General features: G+C 40.2%; 1 pseudogene; it reads right to left on the bottom strand.

Annotated features, from left to right (window-relative positions):
- Positions 1-12,406: 12,406 nt before the first annotated feature.
- On the bottom strand, positions 12,407-12,895 carry LOC122105660 (annotated as a pseudogene).
- Positions 12,896-13,221: the final 326 nt, after the last annotated feature.

Raw genomic sequence — 13,221 nt, 5'->3', positions numbered from 1 at the left:
GTCTAAAGATGCCTTAACATTTCTCACCTCACATCATGACTACAGTGCAATTTAGCATCTGAATGTGAGTAAAATGCTCAAAAAGCTCCTAGACAGGCTGCTGGCTTTGGAGAGATATACCATATAGTGCATTAATGGTAAGAGAGAAAGGGAAAATGAACCAATATGTGACAAATATTGTTATACTTCAGCATCAGACTACATACTTTACATAGTGTTTCATTTCCCTAGCAACCATGCAATATTATTCCAGTTTTCTAGATAAGAATTACCAAAGTCAATGGCTTAGTTGATGCTTAAGGTGATATATGAAACCCAGCAAAGTGGCTGTTACAGTCAAGATACCAGATCAGTCCTGATTCCTTTGACAAGCCTCAGCAAGGCAAGCCGACCACCACTGACTGACAGAGAACATCAGTGGGCAAGGTGACTGGCTGAATGAAAACAAAGGACAGGAACTAATTTTTAGAAACCAAGTTTTTGGGATGACCCTCACTGTACCAGAGGCATTTACATCTCAACCTGGAGCCATAGAGACACCATTCCACTACATGCAAAATAATTAGTACATGAGTCTCTGAATGGATTCTGCTAACTCTACCCTTTATTATATATCCTAGGAAATGACTTGACCTTGGTAAATCCCTGTTTCCTTATCTCTTAAAAAGCATATTATTGGTTGCTACTCAAAGAACTGTTGTAGCTTGTATTACAGTACCCTTTGCTTAGGAGTATGCCTGGCTCAGGGTAAGTATGCAGAAATGCTAGCTGTCATCAATAGTAGATAATTTTTAAGAAAATGGGAATTTTCTTAATCACTGAAATTACCATAAGGGTGATAAATAGGCTTCCTTCCTCAATAAAGCCATTTGTCTCATTTACAAATAACAATACTCATTTGCATGTAGACAATAATGTGATAATCTCCTTAAATAGTTTGTTCTAAGAAGAACACACTGTTTCCTATTGATTCCAAACAACCTCCTTTGCTTGTTTACGCTGCTAAATCGCTTAGCAACTTCTTTTCTAGGCTTGAGTAGAGACACACAATTTCAGTCAAGAACAGGGCCAAAATGCCACACAACTTTTAAATAAATATACTCCCCTCCTTTTGAAACACAAACATAAATTGCTTTTGCTTTCAAGCGTCTATGACTTGACTTCCTGAAAATTCTTTTTTTCTTTTCTGTCCCTGCAGAGATGCCCTGAGATTCTCCACTGAAGTCATGTGGGTTGTTGATAGAACAGGAGACCTGGGACAGGGCTGACTCTCTACTCTGTATCCTACAGTCGCTCTCATCACTACTCTGGGACTCCCTCTTCCCTGCCTGGCTCAACAGGAACAGAGGGAAGAACATGACAGTGATAAACTCTCCCTGTAGAAAAGAATAGAAACATTTGCCTTTTATGCTTTCAAGAGACATGGGTCCAGCATTTGTCTCAGTGGTTCTGTTGAGTAGAGTAATTCATGAGCCTATAACACCTCCTCTCTGAAATTCCATCGGCTATAAATATCCCCTGCCAAGAGGAAGAGTCTCAGATTTCTGATAGCCTTTCCTGCCCTCCACATTACCGCCCAATTTCCCTCATCTATAACCTTCTCTGGACTGGATCTTATCATGAGAAACCCATTTGAAATCCTGACTTCAAACAAGGTAGGAGAAAGAATAATAAGCATGTGTTTGATTTAATGGTTGACTTACGAGACCTCAATCGCGGTTATCCACACAAATGAATGTTTGAGCACTTAGACTGTTATCACACAACTCCAGAACTGCTCTCAGGAACAGGTAGAGTCTTTTCCACAGTGGAATGTCCTCTCTTTCTGTTTCTTTGTCTTTTTCGTTTCCTTTGACACAGAGTCTCACTGTATAGCCTAGTCTGGCCTTCAACTTACATTTCTCCTACCTCAGCCTCCCACATGCTGGAATTATAGGCATATGCTAACATGCCCAACAATAAAGATATCCTTTATTTATTTATTTTAACAGTGCTGGGGAAGGGCACATGTTGGGCAAGTGTTCTGACACTGAACTCTATCCTCAGCCTCATTCTTGTTCTCTTCAAAGTAGACTTGGATCAGGATTTTTTCATGATTTGCCTCAGGTCCAGTTTCCAGCCTTATTTGTTTCTTGTCTCAAATTTTATGTACCATAAAACATGTGTTTTATTTCCCCAAGGATGAAGATGTACAAGTAAATGCCAAACTCCATTTCAGCTCCAAAAGTTCTGACCATTCTTTTTTTTGTCAGTCATGGGGCTTGAACTCTGGGCTTGGGCGCTGTCCCTCAGCTCTTCAGCTCAAGGCTAGTGCTCTACCACTTGAGCTACAGCACCACTTCTGGTTTTCTGGTGGTTTATTGGAGATAAGAGTTTCACAGACTTTCCTGCCCTGGCTGGCTTTGAACCATGATCCTCAAATCTCAGCCTCCTGAGTAGCTAGGATGACAGGCGTGAGCCACAGGCGCCCGACTGACCATTCTTATTAGAATGTAGATAGATGGTCATGGCAGACTGATATCCACATTATGACAAAAATTTAAAAGGAAGTAAATTTTAAATTTTAAAGACTCAAACAACTTATGGGGAAAAAGAGAAATCCATAAAGATAAATTCCTAAGGAGGCTTATAATTGCCAGCTGTTTGCTCCCCAATAAGTATTTGCTTATTGCAGGTACAGGTTAAAGACAAGATTTGGGCTAAGCAGAAGGGCTCAACTAAATGAAAGAGAATCCAGTAAAATTTTTGGTCCATGTACAGGACTAGCATAATAGCTTGGGAAAGAAAATGATGCAAATCTCAAGACTCATTCCCCTATGTTTTGCAGTGGCAGGAAAACTAACAAGGCCAAACCAGAAAGAGAATAAAATCTGTAATCTCTAGTGTCTAAAAGGCAAAGTCTATCTAGGAATGTGAGCTGGCAATGAATGCTCAACTGTTTGCCAGACTTGGAACCCTTTGTGGAGTGAATATTGATGATACGGGCTTAAAACCTGTGATAGTGGAATTTTCAAAGCTGAGAGTGGAGGCTGCTAGACTTCCCAACAAAGGCTCCAAGGAACCTCAGCAAAAGCAGGGGCAAAGACAAAAAAAAAAAAAAAAGCCCAACCCAGTCTCAGAGCTAGCACAATTGCTCCATTTGGTTTGGACAAATCTTTGTGAGAAGAGATTTCAGCAGGATATTCTGAGGTGGAAGGGGGCTTATTTATTCTGTTTTGGGTTTCTTTTTAATAGTTAATGTCTGAAACACAATTCCAAACTAACATGAAAAGGAATTGAATATGTGATCTATAGTCAAGAGAAAGATGAGCAAAACAGAGAAGTAGACCCACAGATACCTCAAATATGAAAATGTACCAGAAAATGATTTTAAAGTATTTATTATATTAAAGAAAATAGAGGGGCTATATATGGATTTGAAGATTAAGAGTTTCAAAAGAGAAATGAAATAGTTATAAATATCTTATGGGCATTTTAGACTTGGAAAATGCCTTGTTTATACTTTAAAAATTAATAGATGAATCTAGTAGCATGTAGGATCAGCATATTTAACTCAACACAAGATCAAAGGTTTTCTTTCTTTTGACAATACTTCGGTTGGAACTGAGGACTTTGTACTGGCTGGCAGGAATTCTACTGTGTCAATCACATCTCCAAACACTTTTATTCTGGTTAATTTTTAGTAGGGTCTCACTTTTTGTTCAGGCAAATCTGGACCATCCTCCTCCTATTTTACACTCCCTGCTACAGTTGGGATGACAAATGTGTGTCACTGTGCCCAGCTTTTTACTGTTGTTATGGTGTTTTTGTAATTGTCTTTTGCCTAGACTGGTCTGGAAATATCATCTTCCTGATCTCAGCTTCCTGAGTAAAAGATAAGATTTGTTTTTAATGTGCAAACAAACACGATATTAGTAAAACTTACAAAGAACAGAACAAAACATGACATAGCATATAATCAAACACACTCTGTGTACATTCTGGTGTCCCGGAAAGACAAGATAGAGAGGTACAAGAAGAAGGAATTATAAATATAATGATAGAATTTTTTAACTGATTAAAAAAATACCACAAATCCCAAATCAGAAAACACCAAAAAGGAAAAGACAGTATAAGTCACATTTAGGTCAATATGCTGGAGAGTAAAAACAGAAAAACTATGACAGTAACAAAATGGGGAAGGAGAGACACATTATTTTCACACTAAAAATAAAGCTGACAGTTAACATTTCACAGAAACTATAAAATCCAGAAGACGATGGTTCAACATTTTATATTTTAATTTGATTTTACTGAATAAATATGATAAAATAATAAAATATTCAATAAGCCAAAAAATTATTTTTATTCCTTATAAATGTATCCCAGAATTGCTCTAAAAGTTTGAAGAGATGGAAGAAAAAAAAATTTCAATCTAGAATTTTATACCAAGTAAAAACATATTAAGTAATTAAAGAAAAACAAGGGGCTGGGAAGGTGGCTCAGTGGTAGAGCGCTTGCCTTGCATGCATGAGGCCCTGGGTTCGATTCCTCAGCACCACATAAGAAAAAAGACAAAAGCTGGAAGTGGCGCTGTGGCTCAAGTGGTAGAGTGCTAGCCTTGAGCTGAAGAGCTGAGGGACAGCACCCAGGCCAAGTTCAGGCCCCATGACCGGACCCCCCCCCAAAAAAAAAGCAAAACAAATAGGTTTACAGGCCAATAAGTGAAGAGAAAGAATTTTTTCAGGCTGAAAAATATTCAAGGTAGAAATATTAACTTTCGGAAGAAATAAAAAATATGATAAAAAGTAAATATGTGTGTAAATATTAATAATTTTAAAATACTTCTTGAAACAAAATAAAGACTTGAGAAATGTAGAAAAATGTAATGTAGAAAGAACTGAAAGTCTTCATGGAGTTAAGTTGTTTTAAGTTAGCCAGGTGCTGATGTCTAATGCCTGTGATCCTAGCTACTCAGGAAGCTGAGATCTGAGGATCTTAGTTCAAAGCCAGCTGGAACAGGAAAGTCTGTGAGACTCTATCTCCAATTATCCACCAGAAAAAAAAAACAGAAGTGCTGTGGTTCAAAGTGGTAGAGAGCTAGTATTGAGCAAAAAAGCTCAAGGACAGCACCCAGGCCCTGAGTTCATGCCCCATGACTAACAAAAATAAAAATAAAAAATAAATTGTTTTTTAAGTTGCTTGAATTACCTATAAAGTGTTAAAAGTACTAACTCAAAGTATACATTGCAAAGCTGGGAAACAGATTGATTCTCCAGGCTAAGAGCTAAAATGCCAAGAATGTATAGTAGAAAGCTAATAAAAGAGGGAAATGGAATAGAGATACTTAATTTGAAGCAAGTAGGAAAGGGGAATTAAAGGGACACAGAGGACAGATGGAATAAGAAAAAAAAAAATGTGGCAAGTAGGTAAAATTAAACCATCCAGTTCAGTAATTATGTGAGTTAGTGAAAGAAGAAAGATAAAATAGTTTAAAAAAAAAAAACAAACACAAGTCTCATTTCTAGATTCTTTGTAAGAAATGTATTTTGAAGTTTTATATACTTATCTGAGGGGCACGAAATGAACCTCAGAGATTAAGAAGTATTAACTGTTAGACTTTAGTTGGTTGCATGTCTTTGAGTGTTAGCTTCTTCATCTATAACAAAGAAGGTCATTATGTTTACCTGACAGAGTTGTATGTGAATGAAATAAAATTAATGACACAATCTAGAGCAGTCCTCAGAGCTTCAATAATCATGTGTGCTTTGTGACTCTTACCACCACCTTCCCTCCCAGTCTCCCTAGGAAAGCGCTCGAACAGTACAGCTGATAGAATGGGCAGTAGAATCAAATTACTTGGCTTTTAATCCTAACTCTGTCATTTGTTGTTATCCAACTTTAAGTCAAGGGGGGCTCAAATTCCCCACCCCATTTTTTTTTTTTACTTTTAAAATAGATACCTCTCAGGATTATAAAGAAAGAATAAGGTAGCCTGTGTTCCTACATTGTCTGTAATACGCGGAATGTACTTCTACGCATACTCACTTCTAGTCAAAGTGACTGTTAAAATGCAAGGCAGGTTGGCTCAAATGCTTCCAATACCCTCTCATTCGACTCGGAGGAGTATTCACAAATTCCCTCTTGGCCTATCACTTCTTTGGATTCATGACCTAGACATTCACTTCTTTGTCTACACTTTAGACACACTTTAGTCCCCTTGTGGCTCTTCAAGTAAAAGACAGGTCAGTGAAGCTGCTATCTGTTGGCTAACTGCCCACCCTTCAGAGAGCCCTTCCCCTCGCAATCACCCACCCTTACCTCTCAGACACACATAGTGTGCTCGAATGTACACTCCTATAAACTCTCCTACCTCACTCCCCTGCCCAGCCCTAGTGTCCTATCTTATCACTTGGCCTATGTTTCTCTTTAGATGATGTCACCATTTAATCTTTTCTGTTGCAATTATGTATATATTCATGGTATGTGTGTCTTCTCCCATTAAAATGAAAGCCCATAAGGGCAGCATTTTGGTCTTTGGTTATTCCTTTAATGTCTAGTGCCCAAATAACTGCCAGGCATAGTAAGTACTCAAAAAATGCCTAGTATATGCCCTTTTTTTTTTTTTTTTTTGCTGGTCCTGGGGCTTGAACTCTGGGCCTAGGTGCTGTCTCTGAGCTCATTTTGCTCAAGGCTAGCACTCTACCACTTGAGCCACAGCTCCACTTCTGTTTTTTTCTGGAATTAACTGGAGATGAAGAGTCCCAAGGACTTTTCTCCTCAGACTAGCTTCCAATCACAAGCCTCAGATCTCAGCCTCCTGAGTAGCTCGGAGCCACTTGGTATCCAGGCTTTATATGAACAACTTTAAAAGTTAGTCATTATTTACTTAGTTGATCAGTTCGTCATTCTTATTATTTACTTAGTGATCAGTTCTTTCCCATTCTTTCTTTGTAAGGCATCCACAGTATGAGCCACATTTTAACTCAAGACATAATTGAGATTAGCTATCAATTCCTCAAGATTCTGATTCATGTCATTTCCTCTTGCTTCACCCTCACACGACACTGATCTTTGTTGTGGGGCTCTTTGTTTTAATTCTGTATCAGTAGAGAGCTCATCTATTTTGGTTTGTCTCTGTATTCCCAAGTGTAGTGCAATGCTTGGCATGTAAAATATACTCAACAAATAATGAACTAATGAATGAATGATCAGAATAGGCTCCCGATTTGTTTTGTCTGTGGTTAAGCTAACATTGTACATTCCTTGTCCCCTGTGGCTGTGCTGTGATTGCTGTTTGTTTATGACTGATAAGCTTTGGCATTGTACGTCCCATTTCCCCACTGATGCTGTACTGCCTGACTTATGCTACGCTGTCAGTTGGTAGGTATTCTAGAGTGTTTCTTATTGGTTGGCACTCGGAAGAAAGGCTAAAGGAGCAATAGGTTGCCAATGAGCAACTTATTTGCTAAAATCTTAACATACAGTGTATCATGCAATAATGAGGATCCTGGACATCAGTCTATCAAGGAAAAGACCAAGTGGCACACATATATATGTGTATATATATATATATATATATATATATATATTTGATGCCAGTCCTGAGGCTTGAACTCAGGGTCTGGGCGCTGTCCTTGGGCCTTTTTGCTCAAGGAATGAGTCACCAGTGTCTTACTTCAGGCCTTGCACACTTCTGGAATATTTCTGCTCAAGTTGGCAATCTAACACATAAGCCATACTTCTACTTCCTCTAGGGAATTGTCTGAGGAGATGGAAAGAGTATAGCAACTGTAGTGTAACAAGAAGTAAGGAAAAGCTGCCACGTGTGGTGCTTCATACCTGTTATCCTAGCTATTCAGGAGGATAAGATCTGAGGACCATTGTTCAAAGCTAGGCTGAGGAGAAATGTCTGTGAGATTCTTATCTCCAACTAGCCTGTCAAAAAGCCAGAAGTGGAGCAGTGGCTCAAGTGACAGAGCACCAGCATTAATTAAAAAGTAAGAGTGTCCTGGCTTCAAGTTCAAGCCCTAGGGATAGTAGTCTGACCCTGTGTTTGAGCTCCAGTACTGGTACCATAAAAAAATAAGTAAATAAATAAAGAATTAAATAAAGAAAAAGGAAAGGGCATTTATCTGAAGCTTGACATAAGCCAGATCCTATTTAAGGCACTTTTAAGTTTATGATCTCATTTGAAACAAACCAGATGTGTGACTGGGGAGGGGGACTATGGGCAGATGTGACTGTGCTTGTATGCATGTTTGCTGTGGGTGTTTGAAATTAGCAGGCTTAGCCCTGCTCTCCTGGTAGTTGTGCAACCTTGAGGAGGTCAATTAATGCCCCTGAGCTTCTGTTGCTACAAACCAGCTGCTACGAAGATGAAATAAAATAACAGATATAAGAACATTCTTTGAAAATACTGAGAACAAATGCTTGTGCGTCATGTTACAAGGATAAGACAACAATCTATCCATTCAGACATAATACTTTTTCATTTTCCCAGGTGAAACAGGAAGACCTGAAATAAGGTCATATTGCATCACCTTATTATCCATCCAATACCTCCAATTTAATCCAACAAATATATTAAAAACCTGTAATGTGCCATGGAAAATAAAATGAACTAAATATGACCTTCACTCACAGAATTCACACAAGAAGGAGAAGCATATGGGAATAAAAATAACTTTAAAATTCAAAACAGAATGTGCAGAATGCTATTAGTGGCATTTATGAACCAAATAGTAGAAAACTGCACTCAATAATTAATTTACCAAATATTTATTATTGAGTACCCATTATGAACTAGAGCACTATTTTTAAAACCCAGAGAGAGAATAGTGAACAAGAAAGACAAGGATTCATGAGGATTACATTCGAATGGATTCATGTAGAGAATACACTGGCCTTCCAATGGATAAATAAGACAATGCCAGTTAATTGCTGTGGTAAAATACAATAAGGGACCTTGGCACCAGTGGCTCATGTCTGTAAATCCTATCCACTAAGGAAGCTGAGATCTGAATATCACCGTTTGAAGCTAGTGTGGACAGATAAATCCAAAACACTCTTATCTCCAATAACCCATAAAATGTTGAGAGTGTAGATGTGGTTCAAATGGTAGCGTTCTAGCTTTAAGCAGAAACACCAAGCAACAATGCAAGGCCCTGAGTTCAAGCGCCAGAAAAAGAGAAATGAAATAAGATGATGCAATAACTTTCTGGTTATTCTGCAACGAGCTTCTGGTCTTTGATATTTGAGCGAGGATGATGAAAATAAGGCAGATTTGAGGATCTTCTGCCGAGGGTGAATAGCAAGTGTGAGGCCTGGAGGTAGGATGAACTGGTAGATTTGAGGATTAGCAAATCCTCACTTATTGTGAGACCACTCTAGAGTAGAGTGAGAAAGCAATATTCCATGAGAAAGGAGCAAGGATAGGTAGGAGCCAGACTGCACATTGCATTTGGTTATGGTGAGCAATTTGAAGTCTCATCAAAATGCTATAAGAAGCCACTGAAGGTTTTCAAAAGAGAAGAGACAGGCTCTGATTTGCATGCTAAAAGAGCAACATGCTTCCTGGCAAGTTAGAGCTTCAGTGGGGAAGCAACTGGATCCAAAAACCCCAGACAAGATGGTATTTTGGGAATCCAGGTGAAGAAAAATGAATGGCTAGCCTGGTGACTTGTCCCTAAGCAAGCAGTAGTGTAGATGGAGAGAAAGGGACAGATGTAGAACGTTCTGCAGATAAGCCAAAAAGACCTGAAAGAGGGGGAGAAAGGTTGTTCCTAATTTTTTTTTAAAGCTTCATTTCCTATATTTAGTTCCAGAGCCTTTTATGTCAAATGATATAGCAGTTAATAAATTGATTCTAAAAGTAGATTTAATGTATATCTGAATCAATATTAAAATCTGTAGATATTAAGAAAGTTTTTCTTTTAGAAAAGTAGTACATGCTTACTAAGGAAAGTTGTCAGATACAGAAAGGCAAAGTTAAAAAAAAATGATAAAGACATATAAGATATGCTAAGATGAAAATATCTCTTATTTCATCCTAAGATGAAAATATCTCTTATTGCCTCTTAGAAATATGATTTGATCTTGTCTTGTGGGATTACTGTATTGGGTTTGGCCTCCTTTTCTGTAGCATCTTTCAGACACTGAAAAGAATACATTAGCACAAATGCTGCTAGGTGTGGACATTTTTCATGTAATAATGATGACTTCTGTCACTGGGGTGGGGGGGGGGAAGGGGTCTAGGGGCTTGAGAATGCCCAGATGTTCCTGTATGTCAAGATCTAGAGGAAGGCTTGCTTGTCCATCCCACCAAGACGTTAACTATGATGCAGAGTCCCGGCTTCCAATCCTTCCCCCACCTTGGGTTGACCAGGGAGGAGGGGGGAATTGTAGCTATTTACAGCAACCCTGGTGTGAGGGAGGATTGAGTCGTGGAGTACCTAGGGGAAGCAGCTAGGTGGAAAACCTTTGTCTGTGGAGGCTGCCTGTGTGAGCCCTGTACCTCCTGCCCTTCTTGAATATTCGTTTGCCTGTTTTGGATCTCTCTGCTTCAAGATTAAAGGTTTAGTCCAGGTTAAAACCAAAACAAAAAGGGCACCCCCCCCCCAGTCCAGACTGAGTTCCTGGGGGGCACAGCTGGATACCGAGCTCTGCTGCAGCAGCCGTGGGCTGGCTCGGGATCCTCCTCCTGCCCACCCCGCCCCAGCCTGGAGAGCGAGCTGGGGCAGCCGGGGAGGCTGCAAGGTGGCTGGCTGCAGCTCCGCGCAGCTTCCTCTCCCCTGCCGCGCACAGTAATGGATCTCTGAGTCCTAAAAGGGGAAGATAATGCCGGGTTTAGCTTATAAATAGATGGTTGTGTGCTCTCCCAGCGAAGCATTGATTGAGACAGCCGAGCTGACTATTGATCTAATTTTAACTCACATGGAGCCCTCACCCTCCGGGTGCCTGGCTGGTGGCGGCGTTGCGGCGCGCTGGGCAATGACTCCGGCGACCGCTAGAGGGCGGCCACGGGTCCTCCTGGCCCATCCGGAGCCTGGGGCCTCTGTTTACTCACAGACGTACAAAGCTGGCCTTCATGGGGCCTGAAAAATAGAAGTTTGCTTTTCCTGCGCCTGGATGACCTCATCTCTCACGAAAGTCAGAGGGAAGCGGGGAACTGGATGACAGGCAGCGGGGGAAATAAAGCTTGCATGGCACCTCCTCCCACTCCTCCGCCCGCCCACACCCAGCCCTGGGGGTGTGCTCCTTAAAAACCAAGCTGGAGCCGGGAAGTGGGGGAGTGGAGTGCTAAATTCTCCCTGGCCGGGTGGCTCTCGGTGCTCTGCAGCTTCTGCGTGGGTTACCATCGCCTACTGTCTGCCTACAGCCCTTCTACTGAGTTGTCACCGAAGGCCAGTGCAGGGAAAAGTGACTCAAGTCTGTCCTGTCAAAGTGTAAGACATGGTCCCAGTGAATTCCCCCTCTGCCTCCTCCTCCCCATTCCCCTCCCAACTTCCGCCTTCCCCTCTCTCTCTCTTTGAAGGCTAACTTCTTTATCCAAAAACCAAGAAACCAGGAAGAACCAAGATAAAAACCCCAGTGGTGAGCTACCTAGAGCTCTGCGGTAGGTTACCATAGCAAGTATCATAAATCACCAAAGCATTTTTTTATTGTTGTTGATATTGTTATTGTTAAGGAGTTGTACAAAGGGGTTACAGTTCCATAAGTCACCTTATGAGTACAATGCTTCCTGACAATGTCACCGCGTCCTTCATCCACCTCCACGCTCTCTCTCCCATCCTACCCACAAGTCACATAGTTCATTTTTCACATAGTTCACATTGGACACAATGACCTCCTGTGTTTTCCATTCCTCTCTCCATTCCTGCGCCTGTCTCCCACAAAGAAAAACACAAGGCACATGTTTCTGTTTCCTGGTATTTATAGTGATTAGTTGTTCAGAGGAGTTATGTCTTAGGATTCTTGCGTTAAGTAGACCCTCCTTTTATCAGTTTGTGTTTAAATGCATAGAGCCTATATAGGTTTTCATGCCTAACTGTATTTTTAGATCTAGCTGCTACATATGCAAGAAAAATTCACTGTTGGTTTTGCTGAGCCTAGCTTATTTCACTTATCCTGATTTGTTCTAAGTCCATCTATTTCCCTGCAAATGACATAATATTATTCTAATTGATGAGTAAAATTCCATTGTGTACCACATTTTTTGATCCACTCATCTGTTGTAGGACATCGGGATTATTTCCATTATTTGGCTATTGGCTATTATTGTCCCCAAATCTTAAACTCTCTATATACCCAATCAAAAGGAAGTGCACAGTGTACATGAAAAGCTAGTTGTTACTTTATAATAAGCAACCCAAACAGCTTTTTTTTTTCATTTTTATAGTTCAGCAGTCTTTTATTTTTTATTTTTGCATCTCTTAGGCCATGAATTCATAGAGAATAGATCCTAATAGTTCAGGCTCCTTTCCGTTGGTTCTCACAAAGTGTGCTTCTCTGGGTGGAGCAGGCTGGCACTTCAGCTGAACCCAGGTTCCTTTCTCTTTAGCTTCTTCTTTTCCTGGTCATTTTCCTTCACTTATTTCAGGAAGCTATCTCAGTTATTTTAGAGTGTTTAATATGCTCAATATGCACGTTAATCCTCTTGGCAAGGATCTTGCCCTTAACTTGGTTGTTCGCAACAATGCCAACAGCATGCTGGGTAGCATTGTAGACCCTTCCAGTTTTGCATGGTAACATTTGTGGGGCCTTCCTTTTTGAACAGTACCCATTCCCTTGATGCCTACAATATCATCTTCTTGTAGATTCTTATGTGTGTGGCCAAAGGAACGACTCCATGTTTCCTGAAGCACCTAGAGAACGTGTATGGGATACCTCTCATTTTTCCCTTTGCATTTATCATTTTGACAAATTATTGGAAGATGGCAGTTCCAGCTCCTCTCCCTCCAAAAGGCCCCCAAAAGCTCTTTGTAGGGAGAACTGTTGAAAAGGTGAAAAACTTGAAAGTTGTCATCTGGTAATAGCTTTATAGAATGAAATAAAGTAGACAAAAGAAGGAACTTCCCTCATTTGAGCACACAATCAACAAATATTTGCTTACAACAGACTGACTATTAGGAGTAGACACTGGAACACTGCAGTAAATAAGACAGAAGCAAGCCAGGAATGGTGGCTCTCTCCTTGAATCTCAGCTATTCAGAAGTCAGAATTTGAAAAAATGATCATAGT

Source organism: Dipodomys spectabilis, unplaced genomic scaffold (assembly GCF_019054845.1).
Source record: "Dipodomys spectabilis isolate Male_0828 unplaced genomic scaffold, ASM1905484v1 ptg000032l, whole genome shotgun sequence".
Taxonomy (NCBI): Eukaryota; Metazoa; Chordata; class Mammalia; order Rodentia; family Heteromyidae; genus Dipodomys; species Dipodomys spectabilis.
The sequence above is the reverse complement of the archived record's forward strand: the minus strand, read 5'-3'. Positions and strand labels throughout refer to the sequence as shown.